The sequence below is a fragment of the Leucoraja erinacea genome, chromosome 5, assembly GCF_028641065.1.
Source record: "Leucoraja erinacea ecotype New England chromosome 5, Leri_hhj_1, whole genome shotgun sequence".
Taxonomy (NCBI): domain Eukaryota; kingdom Metazoa; phylum Chordata; class Chondrichthyes; order Rajiformes; family Rajidae; genus Leucoraja; species Leucoraja erinaceus.
Window position 1 is genome coordinate 94,050,568 of NC_073381.1, and position 19,744 is coordinate 94,070,311.

General features: G+C 47.7%; 1 protein-coding gene across 1 annotated transcript in view; it reads right to left on the minus strand.

Moving 5' to 3' along the window:
* The window catches only part of LOC129697687 (equilibrative nucleoside transporter 1-like), a 79,796-nt gene extending 61,802 nt beyond the window's left edge, over window positions 1-17,994 (minus strand). The window contains 1 exon segment of the mRNA XM_055636396.1: window positions 17,802-17,994. The gene's annotated coding sequence lies outside the window, so the exon portion shown is untranslated.
* Window positions 17,995-19,744: the final 1,750 nt, after the last annotated feature.

The window sequence follows — 19,744 nt, forward strand, 5'->3', positions numbered from 1 at the left end:
GTGGTAGAGTTGCTGCCTTACAGCGCTTACAGCGCCAGAGACCCGGGTTTGATCCCGGCTACGGGTGCTGTCAGTTTGGAGTTTGGAGTCACGTTCTTCACGTGACCACGTGTGTTTTCTCCAAAAACAATTGTTTTTCTCCCACGCTCCAAAGATGTACAAGTTTGTAGGTTAATTGGCTTGGTATAAATGTAAATTGTCCCTAGCGTGTGTTAATGTGCGGGGATCGCTTGTCAGCGTGGACTCGGTGGGCCTGTTTCTGTGCTGTTTCTCTAAACTAAACTAAATAGTGGTGAACTTGGCAAAGGTTTTGCCACTTACTTCAAGGGTAGGTGGTTAGACCCTCTCTTGTTTCATACACTCAGCGCCTGGCACCTTTGTGGCACGATTGGCACCTGCCACATTTAATCCTGTTTTAGTTTACTTTAGCTTATTATTGTCACATGTACCGAGGTACAGTAAAAAGCTTTTGTGTTTTGTGCTATCCAGTCAGTACATGATTACAATCATGAGAATTCAATTTACTCAGACGGTAAGAAATTGCAGAGAATTCTAAACATAGCTCTGGCCATCACACAAACCAACCTCCTGGGTGGCAGTGTGAAATGTGAGGAGGATGCCATGAGAATGAAGGGTGACTTGGGCAGGTTGGGGGAGTGGGCAGATGCATGGCAGACAAAGTTTAATGCAGATAAATGTGAGATTTTATTTCGGACTACGTGAAGAACCCCGCCACGACGCATGCGTGTCATATCGCTTCACGCTTGCGAAACGACAGGCGGGGTGGAGTGTTTGAAACCGCGACCTGCAGGTAAGTAATTTACACTGCGGTAGTTTTATCCGCGCTGTTTTTACACGGGGGGGGGGGGAGGAAGCTGGACAAAATAGTGTCCACAAGTGCTGCGAGTAAAGCTGGCTGGGGAGGACCGCGAAGTTGCGGGAGCCAGCAGCAGCAGAAGGCACAAGCCCCGTAAGAGATCAGCTGTGCCAACTTTTGGTCCCACACCGGCCAGAACACCACGGCCGGGCGGGAGACTATTCAAATGGGGTCGTCGACTTTTTGGACAAGTCGAAAACGGCAGGAGACGGGGTGGAACGACGTTCCCCCGTAGCGACTATTTTAACTTGAACCTGCAGGTAAGAGCTGCGTTTTTTTTTCTGTTTTTACCATGCTGATTACAGGTGGAGAAACCAAGGGCTGCGACAAAGCTGGTGGGCTAGATGGGATCAGCTGTGCCTGATGTTGCCTCCACACCGGCCAGATCCACTCCACGGCAGTAAGGACAAAGCTGGAGAGGGAGGACCGTGGAGCAGCGGGCAGCCAGCAGCAGCCAGCGATAGTGGGATCAGCTGTGCCCGATGTCGCCTCCGCACCGACCAGATCCACGCGGCCGGGCGGCAAGGCTAGACACAAAAACAAACAAGGTCGTGGACTCAGAGGAGTCCGACTTTGAACAACCGCGGGCGGCCAGCGACCGAGAGCGCTGGAGCCGAATGGAGCGGTGTATGGAGCATTTGCTCCACGTGACAGGCTCCGGGAGATGGAGTCGGGTCACTGTGGGCCCTATGATAAACCCACAGCAGTACCTCTTGAAGGGCTGCACAGTGCTTCTACCTCATCAGAGGGGAGCACTGCGGGTCAGTTCTGGGATGACCTGGAAGAGGGGTCCGCAGAAGGAAAGACAAGTGTGCAAGGGGTGCAGGAACGAGAGAACCTACTGGACTAATAAAATGGACTCCAACAAACACTACAGCCAAAGACAGCACCGCTACGCACCCACCAGCAGAACTGGTGAAAGCTCGAAGGCCTGGTATTCAAAACATGAGTCTTTTTAGGCCATGGCCCAGACCGGCCTTCTTGGAAGATGCGGGGACCTCCAACGCCAACCAAACTGAAAATCCAGACACCAGCGCAACAACAGCAGCGATGAACCTACAACAAGAAGTAAACCTGCCACTGGTAACAATGGAGGTAGGTGGGTCTGGTTCCCTACAAAATAAAGGGAGCATGGAGGTTGGGGGGAGACTACACTCTTTTCTGAATGCATGGAGCATGTTAACAACCGATACTTACATCTTAAGCAGTATCCAGGGATATACAATAGAGTTTATACATAAGTACAGCCTCCAGTTCAACATATACCGAACCGAATGTTCGTGCCTTCAGATAAAGAAAAATCAGAGGCACAAGCTGAACTGGAGCGGCTTTACATAAATGGTGTAATTGAGAAAACTCAACACGAACCATTAGAATTCGTGTCCAATATATTTATCAAAAACAAAAAAGATGGTGGTTGTCGCATCACCATAGATCTGACAAAATGGAAACCTTTGTTACTGCTAAACAATTAATTTCCAAAGGTTACTTCATGGCCAGCATCGATTTAAAAGATGCTTACTATTCAGTGCCTATACGAGGTGACCACAAATGTTACTTAAAATTTAACTGGATGGGACAACTCTGGCAGTATAAAGCACTGCCAAATGGGTTATCATCAGCCCCAGGCTGTTCACAAAAATTTTGAAACCAGCCCTAGCGTTTCTACGGAAACGTAAACACATGGTCATGGCATATTTAGATGACATACTCATTGTGGGCAAAACTTTGGAGTTGGCCAAACAAACTGTAACAGCCTCAAAACAGTTATTTGAAAAACTGGGATTTATTACCCATCCAGTTAAATCCAAACTAACGCCTTCCACTACTATGGACTATTTGGGGGTTTCACCATTGACTCAGTTCACATGTCGGTGACTCTGCCTAAGGGAAAGGCTAGAGATTTAATAGAGGCTTGCATAACCTCATTGACATCAGCAAACCATCCATCAGATTGGTAGCAAAGTAATTGGCAAATGGTGGCTGCCTTTCCAGCCACACAATTTAGACCTCTACATTACCAAAACTTACAGAGAGCAAAAATACAAGCGCTCAAAATTAATGCAGGTCACTTTGACAGACCTATGAAACTACCAATCAAGCTAAAATGGAATAAAATGGTAGATAGATAACATCTGGCTTTGTTCCAATCCAAGCATTGTCAGTAACCTTTCCATGGTACTACAAACTGATGCCAGTGCACTTGGGCGGGGAGCCACTAATACCATCACCAGCTGTGGAGGTAGATGGACTGCTCAGGAGGCATCCTTATTACTCACACTGGGCATAAACTACCTGGAAATGTTGGGTGCATTCCATGGCCTAAAGTCATATTGTACTGGGTTATATCACCAGCATGTTAGACTACAGATAAACAATACCACCGTGGTAGCATACATTAACCACATGGGTGGAAACAAATCGACATCATGTGACAATCTGGCTAATACAATTTGGCAATGGTGTATCCAGAGAGATATTTGGATATCAGCCACTTACCTACCAGGAAGACTAAATTTATTGGCAGACACCAGGTCACGCAAATTTAATGAAAACACCGAATGGATGTTGATTAAAAAGGATTTGCTGATATTACAGCAAAATATGGAACACCAGATATCGATCTATTCGCATCCAGACTTAACCACCAGTTATCAAATTATGTTTCATGGGAACCAGACCCTGGGGCAGCGGCAACAGATGCAAAATATGGAACACCAGATATCGATCTATTCGCATCCAGACTTAACCACCAGTTATCAAATTATGTTTCATGGGAATCAGACCCTGGGGCAGCGGCAACAGATGCATTTTCGCTGCATTGGGGGGGGAGAAATTTTTTATTTACGCATTCCCTCCTTTCCTGCCTCATCAGTCGGGTATTAAGGAAAATACAACAAGACTCTGCGTCTGGTATTGGTGGTACCCGATTGGCCTACTCAACCACGGTTCCCAGTGGTATTAAACATGGTATTAGAACCATGTATCACCATCCCACATAGACCAGATTTATTGCTACATCCTGTAACAAGGGATAGCCACCCATGCCATAAACATTTGAACTTATCAATTTGTAGAGTTTTAAAAACACCTCTACTACAACTGGGACTGACGGACCGAACAGTGAACATGATCTCGGCGGCCCAAAGACAGTCAACCAAAAAACAGTATCTGGTCTATATCAGGAAGTGGGAGATGTACTGCCATAAAAACAACATCACCTATAGAGACATGAACATCCCGTCTGTTCTGGAATATCTGGCAGGCCTCCACTATGATGAGGGGCTCAGTTACAGTGCCATCAACTGCGCCAGCAGTGCCCTATCGACTTACCTATGGCAGGGGACAGAGCATTACTCTGTTGGGACTCGCCCACTGGTAACAAAACTTATGAGGGGAATTTTTAATATTAATCCGCCAAGAACCAGGTACTCCCAAATATGGGACGTGAGTATTATCCTGAAGATGCTCAGGAATTGGTCTCCAGCAACAGCTCTGTCCCTACACAGACTGACATTAAAAACAGTCATGCTAATGGCATTGGTCACGGCACAGAGGGTACAGTCACTGCATAAACTAAGACTGGACAACATGACTTCCTCAACAGAAAATATTACGTTTCATATCTATGGGTTAGTAAGCAGAACAGACAGGGATCAGCAGGCCTCAATATACAATTTAGGTCATACCCAAACAGATGACCGTCTGTGTATAATAAGACATCTGTCGTTATACATGGAGAAAACGAAAATCCTAAGAGGCAATGAGAAGGCACTTTTTGGTCAGCCATTAGCAACCACACAAAAGAGTGACGGTCCAGACCATCTCGAGATGGCTGAAACAGGTGCTAACACAGGCTGGGGTGGATACTGACATTTTTAAATCTCATTCCACCAGGGCTGCAGCTACATCGGCAGCGATACAGTTGGATCTACCAATGGACCAAATCCACAAGGCAGCAGGATGGTCTGGGGGTAAAAACATTCCAATTATTTTACAATAAACCAGTAATGAAACCTGGAACGTTCGCAGAAACAAATTTAAGTTCTGTAAATTAATTTAAACCCCTAAAAAGGGTTATAATTTGTGTTAATACATTTTATGATTTCAGTGTCGAATTCATGTCCAAATTATGTTAACACAATTCCTCCTACAGTCATCAAGGCAGACGTGATGCATGGACTCGTTTCCACGGCATGAAATGACAGCGCTTTAAAATCTTCACGTAGTCACTCACGTGACTCCGAAGTAAAATAGTAAGATTAAACGAGAACTTACCAGTTTGAAGTTTGATCTGTATTTTATGAGGAGTTACGATGAGGGATTACGTGCCCTCCGCTCCCACCCTTGATCATATACTTAACTGGTATCTCTTCTCTAATCTTACTATGTTTAGTCATTACAGTTATCTGTGATTTCACACCGCTACTTTGAAGAATGACACGCATGCGCCTGGCGGGGTTCTTCACGTAATCCCTCATCGTAAATCCTCATAAAATACAGACCAAACTTCAAATTGGTAAGTCCTCGTTTAATCTTACTATCCACTTTGGTAGCAAAACCAGGAAGGCAGATTACTATCTAAATGGAGTCAAGTTGGGAAAAAGAGAAGTACAACGGGATCTGGGGGTCCTTGTACATCAGTCAATGAAAGTAAGCATGCAGTTACAGCAGGCAGTAAAGAAAGCGAATGGCATGTTGGCCTTTATAACAAGAGGAATATAGGAGCAAATAGGTCCTTCTGCAGTTGTACAGAGCCCTAGTGAAACCACACCTGGAGTATTGTGTGCAGTTTTGGTTCCCTAATTTGAGGAAGGACATTCTTGCTATTGAGAGAGTGCAGCGTAGGTTTACAAGGTTAATTCCCGGGATGGCGGGACTGTCATATGCTGAGAGAATGGAGCAGCTGGGATTGTACGCTCTGGAGTTTGGAAGGATGAGAGGGCATCTCATTGAAACATATAAGATTGTTAAGGGCTTGGACACATTAGAGGTAGGAAACATGTTCCCGATGTTGGTGAAGTCCAGAACCAGGGGCCACAGTTTAAGAATAAGGGGTAAGCCATTTGGAACGGAGATGAGGAAACACTTTTTCTCACAGAGAGTGGTGAGCCTGTGGAATTCTCTGCCTCAGAGGGCGATGGAGGCCGGCTCTCTGGATGCTTTCAAGAGAGAGCTAGATAGGGCTCTTAAAAATAGCGGAGTCAGCGGATATGGAGAGAAGGCAGGAACGGGGTACTGATTGTGGATGATCAGCCTGGATCACATTGAATGGCGGTGCTGGCTCGAAGGGCCGAATGGCCTACTCCTGCACCTATTGTCTATTGTCTATTGTCTCCCTTCCATTGGCTCCATCTACACATCACGCTGCCTCGGCAAGGCCAGCAGCATCATCAAGAACCAGTCTCACCCTGGCCACTCCCTCTTCTCCCCTCTCCCATCAGGGAAGTGGTACAAAAGTGGGAAGCTGCATTCCTCTGCATTCAGGGACAGTTTGTTATCTGGCAACGGAACCATCCTATCACCAACATGAGAGTGATCCTGAACTTCTATCCACCTCATGGAAGACCCTCGGATTATTTTTAATCAAACCTTACTGGACTTTATCTTGCACTGAACGTTATTCCATTTATCATGTATCTGTATATTGTAGACAGCTCGATTGTAATCATGTATAGTCTTTTCGTTAACTGGTTAGAAAGCAACAACAAGTTTTTCATTATATCTCGGTACACATGGCATTAAACTAAACTAAACTAAACTAAACAACCTTCCTTCCATCGAGGGGATTTATCGCAGTCACTGCCTCAAAAAGGCTGGCAGTATCATCAAAGACCCACACCATCCTGGCCACACACTCATCTCCCTGCTACCTTCAGGTAGAAGGTACAGGAGCCTGAAGACTGCAACAACCAGGTTCAGGAATAGCAACTTCCCCACAGCCATCAGGCTATTAAACCTGGCTCGGACAAAACTCTGATTATTAATAACCACTTTCTGTTATTTGCACTTTACCAGTTTATTTATTCATGTGTGTATATATTTATATCATGGTATATGGACACATTTATCTGTTTTGTAGTAAATGCCTACTATTTTTTCTGTGTGCTTAAGCAAAGTAAGAATTTCATTGTCCTATACAGGGACACATGACAATAAACTCACTTGAACTTGAACTTGGTGACAGTGTACAGATACAGGCTACAGGGAATAGTAGGCATTTACTACAAAACAGATACATGTGTCCATATACCATGATATAAATATATACACACATGAATAAATAAACAGGTAAAGTGCAAATAACAGAAAGTGGTTATTAATAATCAGAGTTTTGTCCGAGCCAGGTTTAATAGCCTAATGGCTGTGGGGAAGTAGCTATTCCTGAACCTAAACGTTGCAGTCTTCAGGCTCCTGTACCTTCTACCTGAAGGTAGTGGGGAGATGAGTGTGTGGCTGTCTTGGATGGAACTGTTCCCAAACCAAGCATCCCCAAAAAATGCTTTCTATGGTGCATCTGTAGATGATGGTAAGAGTTGTTGGGGACATAATGTTTATGAGTCATAGGAGCAGAATTTGGCCATTTGGTCCATTGAGTCTACTCCATTATCCAATAATGGTTGATCCATCTTTCCCTCACAACCCCATTCTCCTGCCTTGTCCCCATCACCCCAGACACCTGTACTAATCGAGAATTTGTCAATCACCGCCTTAAAAATACCCAACGAATTGGCCTCCACAGCCGTCTGTAGCGATGAATTCCACGGATTCACAACCCTCCGACTAAAGAAATTCCTCCTCTTCTCCTATTAAAGGTAGATCCTTTTATTCTGAGGCTATGCCCTTTGGTCCTAGTCTTTCCCAGCAATGGAAACATCCTCTCCACATCCACTCTACCCAGGCATTTTACTATTCAGTAAATTACAATGAGATCCCCTCCCCCCCCCTCATCCTTTTAAACTCCAGCGAGTCAACAAATGCTCATCATCCGTTGAGACAATCATCCCCGGAATCATTCTCATAAACCTCCCCTGGACCCTCACTAACGCCAACACATCCTTCATCAGATATGGGACCCTAAATTGCTCACAGTACTCCAAATGCGGTCTGACCAGTGCCTTATATAGCCTCAGTATTACTTCCCTTTTTTAAAAAATATTATGGTCCTTTCGAAATGAATGCTAACATTTCATTTGCTTTCTTTTCTACCAATTCAACTTGCAAATTAACTTTTTGGGAATGCTGCGCCAGCACTCCCTTGGGAAAAGGGGAAGTACAACGGGATCTGGGGGTCCTTGTACATCAGTCTATGAAAGTAAGCATGCAGGTACAGCAGGCAGCGAAGAAAGCGAATGGCATGTTGGCCTTTATAACAAGAGGAAGCGAATATAGGAGCAAAGAGGTCCTTCTGCGGTTGTAAAGAGTCCTAGTGAGCCCACACCTGGAGTATTGTGTGCAGTTTTGGTCCCCTAATTTGAGGAAGGACATTCTTGCTATTGAAGGAGTGCAGCGTAGGTTCACAAGGTTAATTCCCGGGATGGTGGGACTGTCATATGCTGAGAGAATGGAGCAGCTGGGCTTGTACACTCTGGAGTTTAGAAGTATGAGAGGGATTCTCATTGAAACATATAAGATTGTTAAGGGCTTGGACACATTAGAGGCAGGAAACATGTTCCCGATGTTGGGGGAGCCCAGAACCAGGGGGCCACAGTTTAAGAATAAGGAGTAAGCTATTTAGAATGGAGATGAAGAAACACTTTTTCTCACAGAGAGTGGTGAGTCTGTGAAAATCTCTGCCTCAGATGGCGGTGGAGGCAGGTTCTCTGGATGCTCTCAAGAGAGAGCTAGATAGGGCTCTTAAAAATAGCGGAGTCAGGGGAGAAGGCAGGAACGGGGTACTGATTGGGGATGATCAGCCATGATCACATTGAATGGCGGTGCTGGCTCGAAGGGCCAAATGGCCTCCTCCTGCACCTATTGTCTATTGTCTAATGTCACTCGCAAATCCCTTTGCATCTCCGATTTCTGAATCCTCTCTCCGTTTAGAAAATGGTCTACCCCTTTATTCCTACAAGCAAAATGCACGACTCCACACTTTGCTACGCTGTACTCCATCTGCCACTTCTTTGCCCACTCTCCCAATCTGTCCAAGTCCTTCTGCAGAGTCTCTGCGACCTTCCCCTCCACCTATCTTCATATCATCCGCAAACTTGGCCATAGAGCCTTCAACTCCCTCGTCCAAATCACTGACGTACAAATATGATGAGCAGAGGCCTCAGCACCAACCCCTGCGAAACACCAGCAAAATCCCCCTTCATTACCACTCGTTGCTTTCTGCCATCCAGCCAACCTGCTATCCATGGGCGCTGATCATCTTTAGCAGCTTCAGCTGTGACACCTTATCGAAGGCTTTCTGGAAATCAAGGTAAACACCATCCAGTGACTATCCTTCCTGAAAGAATTCCACCAGGTTCATCAGGCAAGATCTCACCTGCACAAACCATGCAGCCTTCGGTCTATTTTATCATGCGTTTCCAAGTACTCGGAAACCACATCCTTTATAATGGGCTCTAAAATGTTACCAACCACTGAAGTCAAGCTAACCCGGCTTATAGTGCCCCCTCTTTTGCTTCACTCTATTCTTGGACTGTGGAGTAAACATATGCAATTTTCCAATCGTCTACAACCATTCCTGACTCCAGTCATTCTTGAAAGAACAATACTAAAGGGCCTGTCCCACTGTACGAAGTAATTCAAGAGCTCTCCCGAGTATAAAATCAAAATCAAACTCGTGATAAGCACGTAGAATGTACGTAGTGGGTGGGTCGGAGCTCGGGACACCTCTTAGCGACTCCAAACGCTAACGGCAGGTACTCGGGAAACGCGGTAAGCTCGTGAAGACTCGTAAAGATTTTTCAACATGTTGAAAAATGTCCACGAGTGCCCCGAGTACCCACGATCGGCTATTACTGTATTCGCCAGGTTCGAATCAGGGGAAACTCGGGAGATCTCTTGAATTACCTCGTACAGTTGGAAAGGCCCTTAATGCCTCCATCATTTCTAAAGCTACCTCTTTCAGAACCCTGGGGTGGAGCCCATCTGGTCTAGATCCATGTTCAGACCTGTCAGCTCCCCAAGCACATCCTCCTTGGTCACAGCCACTCCTCTAACTTCTGCTCCCTGACTCTCTTCAATTTCAGGCACGTTGCAGGTGCCTTCTGCTGTGAAGACCTGTGAGAGTTATTCTTCTACCTTCAAAACTTGAAGACAGTGGGAGAGCAGCCATCTCGCTGAAACCAGAAATCAACTTTTAAAAAACAAATCGGCAGGAGGTAGTAAAAGAGTGTTTCTGCTAGTCCAGTGTTACTGATTGAGGAGGCTGGACTTTAGATTGAGGCAGGCATCTGCTTGTCCGAGCAAGAGGCAGAGCTGCATATAAAAATGGGCCAAGGCACAGCGGAGCGGCCTGTGGTACATCTTTGATTTCCCAAAATGCAACACGTCGCACGTATCATTCCTCAGCCCGCTCGCCCACCTGATTAAGATCCTGCTGTAATTTTGTGTAACCATCTTCACTCTCTACCCAACCCCTACTTCTCTCTCTGTAGCTGTAACAGTATAACACGATCTTTATTTTCTCTTTTCACCTTATCTGATGTACTCGCGAATGCTAGAATTAGCCTGGAACAACACACAAAACAACGTTTTTCACTGCTTCTCGTTACAGGTGACCGTACTGAACCAATACTAATTTCAATAACTAAAGACAAAGGACACAAAGTGCTGGAGTGACTCAGCAGGTCATGATGGACTCGTCGCTGGAGAACATGGATAGGTGACGTTTCGGTTCAGGACCCGTCTTCAGACAGATTATAAACATAATAAACATTATTATTACGGACTCGAGGTCCAGACAAGGTGCAACATTACACAAAAATGCATTGCATATTAAAAAAATATCATAAAGCACATATAAAATCTTAGTAGATCACTTATAAAAGCATCATAAATTATATTTAAAAAAACACAATACTCAAGTTAAAAATCCAGATTAAAAGACTGATCAACGTCCTACAACTAGACAACGATACCAGTGTCTCCACAGCTGGGATTCGTAGCGTGTAGTGCTAACCCTTATGTTTGACAAGGCCACAATAATCACATTTTTAGAGTCATTTAGCCTGCAAATGAATTTATACATGTGATTTCTTAGGATAGCTTCTAAAGTACTGACTCCTGCAGCCACAAACATATTACTGCCACTACACCATCTAGGTTTCCTTAGCAGTGTTCTCATGGCATCGTTATATGCCACCTTTAGTCTCTGCAAACTTGTCTTTCCATTTGATTGTAAACAGCATAAGAAAGTTAGAAGAATGGAAGTGCAGGACAAAGCATGGCAGGTAATAGGTGCATACAGGTGAGGGGGGGGGGGGGGGGGGGGGGGGGGGGGGGGGGGGGAGTTGATAGGCAAATGGTTGGAACAGAGATGAAACAAGGTCTGAGACAAAAGGTTACGCATTATGAAGCTAGATGAAGGAATGTAGGTGAAGGGAGAGGAGGAGAATCCAAAACCAGGCCTGTGTAATTACGTTTCAATTGACTCCCATTTGTGCCATTAATTAACCTACATTGGCGAATTGACATTTGATTTGTTTCTTCTTTGCACCACTTTCCTCTAACCTGACCCACGACAAACTCCAATATATTATGCCGAAGACAGACACAAAAGGCTGGAGTAACTCAGCGGGAAGGCTGGAGAGAAGGAATGGGTGAAGTTTCGGGTCGAGCAAATATATGTACGAGAAACACACAAAGTGTTGGAGTAACTCAACGGGTCAGGCAGCATCTCGGGCGATAATGGATAAGTGACGAAAGGTACCGACCACGAAACATCACCTATCCTTCACCACCACAGATGCTGCCTGGCCCGCTGAGTTGCTCCAGCATTATGTGTCTATCTTTGGTATAAACCACCATCTGCAGTTCTTTCTTACTTTAATATGTGCACATTCTGCCCCTTCAAAGACTCAGATCATGTTCTCGATGTTGGGGGAGTCCAGAACCAGGGGGTCACAGTTTAAAAATAAGGGGTGGGCCATTTAGGACTGAGATGAGGAAAAACCTTTTCACCCAGAGAGCTTTGAATCTGTCGAATTCTCTGCCACAGAAGGTAGTGGAGGCCCAGTCACTGGATGTTTTCAAGAGAGAGTTAGATTTAGGTGTTAGGGCTAACGGAATCAAGGGATATGGGGAAAAAGCAGGAACTGGGTACTGATTCTGGATGATCAGCCATGATCATATTGAATGGCAGGCAGCGCTGGCTCGAAGGGCCAAATGGCCTACTCCTGCACCTACTTTCTATTATTATCCATAACATCACCGTGTCCTTTCCCTTGAAAACTTACTGAGACTTTCCCCTCGGCAACTGGGTGAGGGAGGAGAAAGCTGAATCAAAAGTGTATGTGCTGGAGTTTCAAGAAGGGTAATCAGTAGGTCAACCAAGGGAGGTTGGGGACTGGGGCGAGAGGATTATTTCACTCAGAGTCGGCGTAAATCGTTCAGTGGCACAATCTAGTGAACAAATGTGTGAACAGAGAGAAAGTATTGGAGTACGAATTGTCGGAGGACACCAGACACTCAACAGCATTCCCACTGTCCCACACTAAACACAAACTGATGACAAACACAAAATGCAGGAGTAACTCAGCAGGTCAGACAGCATCTCTGGAGTGAAGGAATGGGTGACGTTTCGGGGTGAAAAGGATCTCGACCCAAAACGTCACCCATTCGTTACACAAAAATGCTGGAGAAACTCAGCGGGTGCAGCAGCATCTATGGAGCGAAGGAGATAGGCGACGTTTCGGGCCGAAACCCTTCTTCAGACGTCACCCGTTCCTTCTCTCCAGAGATGCTGCCTGACCCACTGAGTTACTCCAGTATTTTGTGTCTACCTTCCCATACAAACAGAAACTGAAACTTTCTGGTAGAACCAGCCCATCTTTATATTTACAAATAGAGTTCTCAACTGACTTAAAAAAAACCCGATGCAGTAGTAAAGGTTATACCAGAGCAAGTTAAAGGTACACCCCCACCGTGGCACAAGGTAAAGACCCGTCACACAGTCCGAGGGCAGGGATAGACACAGGGTACAGACCCATCACACACTCCCAAGGCAACTGTAGACACAGGGTACACTCGCAGGGATAGACAAGGTACAGACCCATCTGTATCTCAGGAATAGGCACGGAGTGAAGCGCCCTCACACTCCCGGGACAGGGGTAGACGTAGGATTTAGTTCCATCACACACTTCCGGGGGTAGACAAGATTCAAGATTCAATTTAATTGTCATTTGGACCCCTTGAGGTCCAAACGAAATGCCGTTTCTGCAGCCATACATTACAAACAAATAGACCCAAGACACAACATAATTTACATAAACATCCATCACATCGCTATGATGGAAGGCCAAAAAAACTTACCTCTCCACTGCACTCTCCCCCCCGATGTCAGAGTCAAAGTCAAAGCCCCCGGCTGGCGATGGCGATTGTCCCGCGGCCATTAAAGCCACGCCGGGTGGTGCAAGGTCGCACACCGGGTTCTTGATGTTAGAGCCCCCGGCGGGCGCTCGCAGAGTCCCGCGGCCATTCCAAGCCGCGCGGGGCGGTGCTGTGAGGCCCCGCTCCAGGAGCTCTTCAACCCCGCAACTCGGGCGTGAGAAGTCACCGTTGCGAGAGCCCTGAAAAACGGTCTCCCTCCAGGGACCCGCGGGCTCCCGGTGCCGCCGTCCGCCAGACCCGCAGTTGCAGCCTCCGAATTTCCAGAGGTCGGGCCGCAGCAGCAGCAGCGCTCCTCCACCGCTCCACCTGCTCCGAACTCGGCCAGCCCCGCGACGGTGACGGTGAGTCGTCGGCACCAGAGTCCCCGGTCTTCTCCTGTTGGAGGCCGCTCCTCGTTGCAGCCCCAACGACAACGGAGACCCGACAAAGAAAAGGTCGGGTCTCCCGTGCAGGGAGAGATTTAAAAGTTACCCCCTCCCTCCCACCCCACCCCACCCCCCCACACACACACCCCAACAAAAAATAACAAAAACTACATAGAAACATAGACAGAAAATAATAAAAACGCGGACGGGCTGCAGAGGCCGCTGCTGACAGCGGGTGAAGGTCCATCACATATTCCCAGGGCAGGGGTAGACACAGAGTGAAGCCCCCTCGTCACTGTCCCATCTCTCTCTCTCTCTCTCTCTCCCAGAGGGGTCAGACATAGAGCCAGGCTCCTCGCCCCAGTCTCTGCCCCCTCTGCTCACTTTGGGACGGGTGCTGGGTGTCACTTTGCCCCCAGCACCCACCCTTTGCCCCCTCAGTATCTCAGTCCCTCTGTCGCCTCTAACAGTTTGCCACTGCTACACGGGTGGGTTTAAACTAAATAATGGGGGGGGGGGGGGGGGGGAGGAGACAAATTGGAAATACAAGGATGGAGTTAAAGGGAAAGAGGGTATAGGAAAAATTAAGAAAGATACCAGAATTAATGAGGCAGAAAGCTCACGAAGGGATAGGAGAGAAAGGCCAAGTGAAATAGGAATTGATTTGAAAGGCGAGGTGAGTAACGGATTCAAAGCATTATTGCACAAAGTAGAAGTAGTAAAGTGGATGAGCTTGAGTGAGGCTCAGTTAGAGGTTGGTAGATATGACATTGTGGGGATTACAGAGACGTGGCTGCAGGAGGATCGGTCGTGGGAACTGAATATTCAGCGTTATACGTCCTGTAGAAAGGACAGGCAGGTGGGCAGAGGAGGTGGGGTAACCCTGTTGATGAGGGATGAAGTTCAGTCCCTTGAGAGGGGTGACATAGGGACTGACGATGAAGAGTCGCTGTGGATACAATTGAGGAATTGTAAAGGCAAGAAGACACTAATGGGAGTTATCTACAGACCCCCAAACAGTAGCCTGGATATAGGGTGCAAGTTGCAGCAGGAGTTAAAACTGGCATGTAACAAAGGTAATGGCACTGTGGTGATGGGGGATTTCAATATGTAGGTAGACTGGGAAAATCAGGTTGGTTCAGGACCCCAAGAAAGAGAGTTTGTAGAATGCCTCCGAGATGGATTCTTAGAGCAGCTTGAACTGGAGCCTACCAGAGAGAAGGCAATTCTGGATTTAGTGTTGTCTAATGAACCAGATTTAATAAGAGAACTCAAGGTAAAGGAACCGCTAGGAGGTAGTGACCATAATATGATCAATTTTAATCTGCAATTTGAGAGGGAGAAGGTTAAATCAGAAGTGCCTGTGTTGCAGTTGAACAAAGGGGACAATGAAGGCATGAGAGGGGAGCTGGCCAAGGTCGACTGGAAAAGGATCCTTGCAGGAATGACGGTGGAACAGCAATGGCAGGAATTTCTGGGCATAATCCGGAAGACACAGGATCATTTCATTTCAAAGAGGAAGAAAGATTCTAAGGGGAGTAGGAGGCAACCGAGGCTGACAGGGGAAGTTAGGGATGGAATAAAACTAAAAGAAAAGGTGTATAACACAGCAAAGAGTAGTAGGATGTCAGAGGATTGGGAAACTTTCAGAAGGTAACAAAAAGGGCATTAAAGGCTGAAAAGATGAGGTAAGAGGGTAAACTGGTTAAGAATATAAAGAAGGATAGTAAAAGCTTCTTTAGGTATGTTAAGAGAAAAATAATAGTGAAGACAAATGTGGGTCCCTTGAGGGCAGAAACCGGTGATATTATTATGGGGAACAAGGAAATGGTAGAAGAGATGACCAGGTACTTTGGTTCTGTCTTCACTAAGAAAGACACAAACAATCTCCCAGATGTACTAGAGGACAGAAGATCTTGGGAGACAGAGGAACTAAAAGAAATTTGCATTAGGCGATAAATAGTATTCGGTCGACTGATGGGACTGAAGGATGATAAATCCTCAGGGCCTGATGGTCTGCATCCCAGGGTACTCAAGGAGGTGGCTCTAGAAATCGTGGACACATTGGCGATCATTTTCCAATGTTCTATAGATTCTGGATCAGTTCATGTGGATTGGAGGGTAGTTAATGTTATCCCACTTTTGAAGAAAGGAACGATAGAGAAAATGGGGAATTATAGACCAGTTAGCCTGACATCGGTGGCAGGGAAGATGCTGGAGTCAATTATAAAAGAAGTAATAAGGTGCATTTAGATAGCAGTAAAGGGATTGGTCCAAGTCAGCATGGATTTATGAATTGGAAATCCTGCTTGACTAATCTTTTGGAATTTTTTGAGTATGCGACAACTACAATGGGTCAAGGAGAGCCAGTGGATGTAGTGTACCTGGACTTTCACAAAGCCTTTGATAAGGTCCCACACAGGAGATTATTTGGCAAAATTATAGCACATGCTATTGGGGGTAGGGTATTGACGTGGATAGAGAATTGGTTGCAGTCAGGAAACAAAGAGTAGGAATAAACGGGTCCCTGTCAGAATGGCAGGCATTAATGATTTAGATGATGGGATTAAAAGTAACACGAGCACATTTGCAGATGACACAAAGCTGGGTGGCAGTACGAACTGCAAAGAGGATGCTAGGAGGTTGCAGGGTGACTTGGACAGATTGAGTGAGTGGGCAGATGCATGGCAGATGCAGTATAATTTAGATAAATGTGAGGTTATCCACTTTGGCGGCAAGAACAAGGAGGAAGATTATTATCCCAATGGTGTCAGATTAGGAAAAAGGGAAGTGCACCAAGACCTGGGTGTCCTTGTACACCAGTCACTGAAAGTAAGCATGCAGGTGCAGCAGGTAGTGAAGAAAGCTAATAGCACGTTGGCCTTCATAATGATAGGATTTGAGTATAGGAGTAAAGAGGTCCTTCTGCAGTTGTATAAGGCCCTGGTGAGACCACATCTGGAGTATTGTGTGCAGTTTTGGTCTCCTAATTTGAGGAAGGACATCCTTGCTATTGAGGCAGTGCAGCGTAGGTTCACGAGGTTAATCCCCAGGATGGCGGGACTGTCATATGAGGAAAGATTGGAAAGACAGGGCTTGTATTCACTGGAATTTAGAAGGATGCGAGGGGATCTTATAGAAACATATAGAATTTTAAAAGAACTGGACAAGCAAGATGCAGGAACATTTTTTCCAATGTTGGGGGTGTCCAGAACCAGGGGCCACAGTCTAAGAATAAGGGGGAGGCCATTTAAAACTGAGATGAGAACAAACTTTTTCACCCAGAGAGTTGTGAATTTGAGGAATTTTCTGCCACAGAGGGCAGTGGAGGCCAATTCATTGGATGAATTTAAAAGAGTTACATAGAGCTCTGGGGGCGAGCAGAATCAAAGGGTATGGGGAGCAGGCAGGCACGGGTTACTGATTGTGGATGATCAGCCATGATCACAATGAATGGGAAGGAGGGGAGAAGAGGGGGAGGAAGGGAGAAGAGGGGAGAGGAGATGAGGGAAGGGGAGGGGAGAAGGGAGAAGATGAGAAGAGTTGAGGGGAAGGGAAAAGGGGGAAGGGGAGAAGAGAGAGGGGAGGAGAAAAGAGGGGGAGGGGAGAAGAAGGGGGGGGGGGGGGAAGGAGGAGAAGGTGAGGGGAGGGGAGGAGGTGAGATGAGAAGAGAGGGGTGAAGAGGGAGGCGAAAGAGAGAAGGGGAGGCAGGAGAAGAAGATGGGGGGGGAGGAGGGGTGAAGAGGGGAGGGGAGGGGAAAAGAGAGGGGAAGAAGGAGGGAGGGAGGGAGGCAGAGGTGAGGGGATAGTGAAGGGGGAGAGTGGTGAAAGTGAGGGAGAGATGGGTGAAAGGGAGGAGAGACTTGGATGGGAGGAAGAAAACGTGGGGTGAAGAGATTGGGAGAGAAAGAGAAGAGCAGGGTGGGGGAGAGAGGGAAAGAATGGAGGGTCGAAGGGCCGAGTGGTCTCCTCCCGCAGTTATTGTCTATGTTTCTAACCTGTGCGGTGATCCTCTATCTGCCGCTATCTGCCGCCCGCTGCCGGCACCAAGACAGGGTCCGCTCCACACGCCGCTCCCGACACACTGTTGCCCTAATTGGTGGTGAGGAGAAGGGTGAATTAATAACCTTCACATGCTTGCGGATTGAATGAAGGCCCCGTGGCTCAGGGGGACGGGGAGGGGAGGAGAAGAAGAGAGGACGGGGCCGGCATTGGCACTGGCACTCACACCCACACACGGGCATTGGCTGCAGCGGAGCGGCCGTGAAACCCACCCCACACCCCGGGGGGGAGGGAGGGAGAGAGGGAAGGAGGTGAGAGGAAAGAGAGAGAGAGCGAGAGAGGGAAGAAGAGAGAGATAGGAGAGAGAGGGGAGGGAAGGAGGAGGGAGGAGAGGGGAGAGGAGGGAGGAGAGGGGGAAGAGAGGAGAGGAGGGGGAGAGGAGAGAGAGGAGAGAGAGGGAGGGGAGAGAGAGAGAGAGGGGAGGAGAGAGAGGGGAGAGGAGGGGGAAGGGGGAAGAGGAGGAGGGGAGGAGAGGAGGAATAGAGGAGGGGGGGAGAGAGGGGAAGGGGAAGGGGAGGGGGGGAGAGAGGAGGGAAGAGAAGAGAGGAGGGAGGAGAGAGAGGGGAGAGGAGAGGGAAGAGGAGGAGGGGGGGGAAGAGAGGGGGAAGAGGGGGGGAGAGAGAGGGAGAAGGAAGAGAGGGGAGAGAGAGAGAAGGAAGAGAGGGAGAGGGGGGAGAAGAGAGAGAGGGGAATGAAGAGAGGGGAAAGAGAGGAGAGGAGGGGAGGAGAGGAAGAGAGAGAGATAGGAGGAGAGAGAGGGGAGGGAAAGAGGGAGAGAGAGGTGGGGAGAGGGGAAGGGAAGAGGGAGAAGGAAGAGAGGAGGAAGGGAAGAGAGGAGGGAAGAGGAAGAGAGGAGGGGAAGAGAGGGGAAGAGAGGAGGAGGGGAGAAAGAGAGGGGGGAAGAGAGGAGAGGAGGGAGGAGAGGAGAGGAGAGAAGAGAGGGGTGAAGAGAAAGAGGAGAGGAGGGAGAGAGAGGAGGGGAAGAGAGGAGAGGGGAGGATAGGAGAGGAGAGGTGAGGGGAGGGGAGGGTTGTGAGGAGAGGAGAGGGATTGGAGGAGATGGGAGGAGATGTGAGAAGAGGAGGGGGAAGAGAGGGGAGGGGAGGGAGAAGGGGGAGGGGGGAGGAGGAGAGGGGAATAGGAGGCAGAGGTGAGCTGATTAGGGGGGGTAGGGGAAGGGGGAGAGAGTGGTGAAAGTGAGGGAGAGATGGGTGGATAGGAGGAAGGGAAAGGGGGTGAAGAGAGGGGGAGGAAAAGCGAAGAGGAAGGAGGAGAGAGGGAAAGAATGGAGGGAGCGGGGAAGAAGGTTGGGATGGTAAAGGAGGAGGGAAGGGAGGAATGAAGGGTAGTGTGGTGGCAGTATGTGGGAAGAGAGGGGTTTGGGGGGGATAGGGTCAAGGCAGAGAGGGAGATGGAGAGCAGAGGGTGTGGTAGATGGGGAAGGGGCAGGTGAGAGGTTGAGGTGTGAGTAGGAGGGGAGGGAAAGAGGGGCGAAGAGAGATGGAGGCGGAGAGATGGAGGGAGAGAGGCACAAGAGAAGAGAGGGAGAGGATGGGATGAACAGAGGGTGAGGAGGAGCGCTGAAGGAGATAGAGTTTGGGTCGATGTGGGCAAGACGGAGATGGACTCTAGTGGACCGTTGACAACATCCCATATAGTAGGCTGGTCGGGAAGGTTAGATCTCATGGTATCCAGCCAGTGTGTCCTGGAGTCATGGTCAGATTCAGATTCAATTCAATTTATAATTGTCATTGTCAGTGTACAGTACAGAGACAACGAAATGCATGGTGTCTCACAGAGAGGAAAAACTTGCTCAGACCGACCAACGTGTCCCATCTACACTAGTCCCATCTGACCGCGTTTGGCCCATATCCCTCCA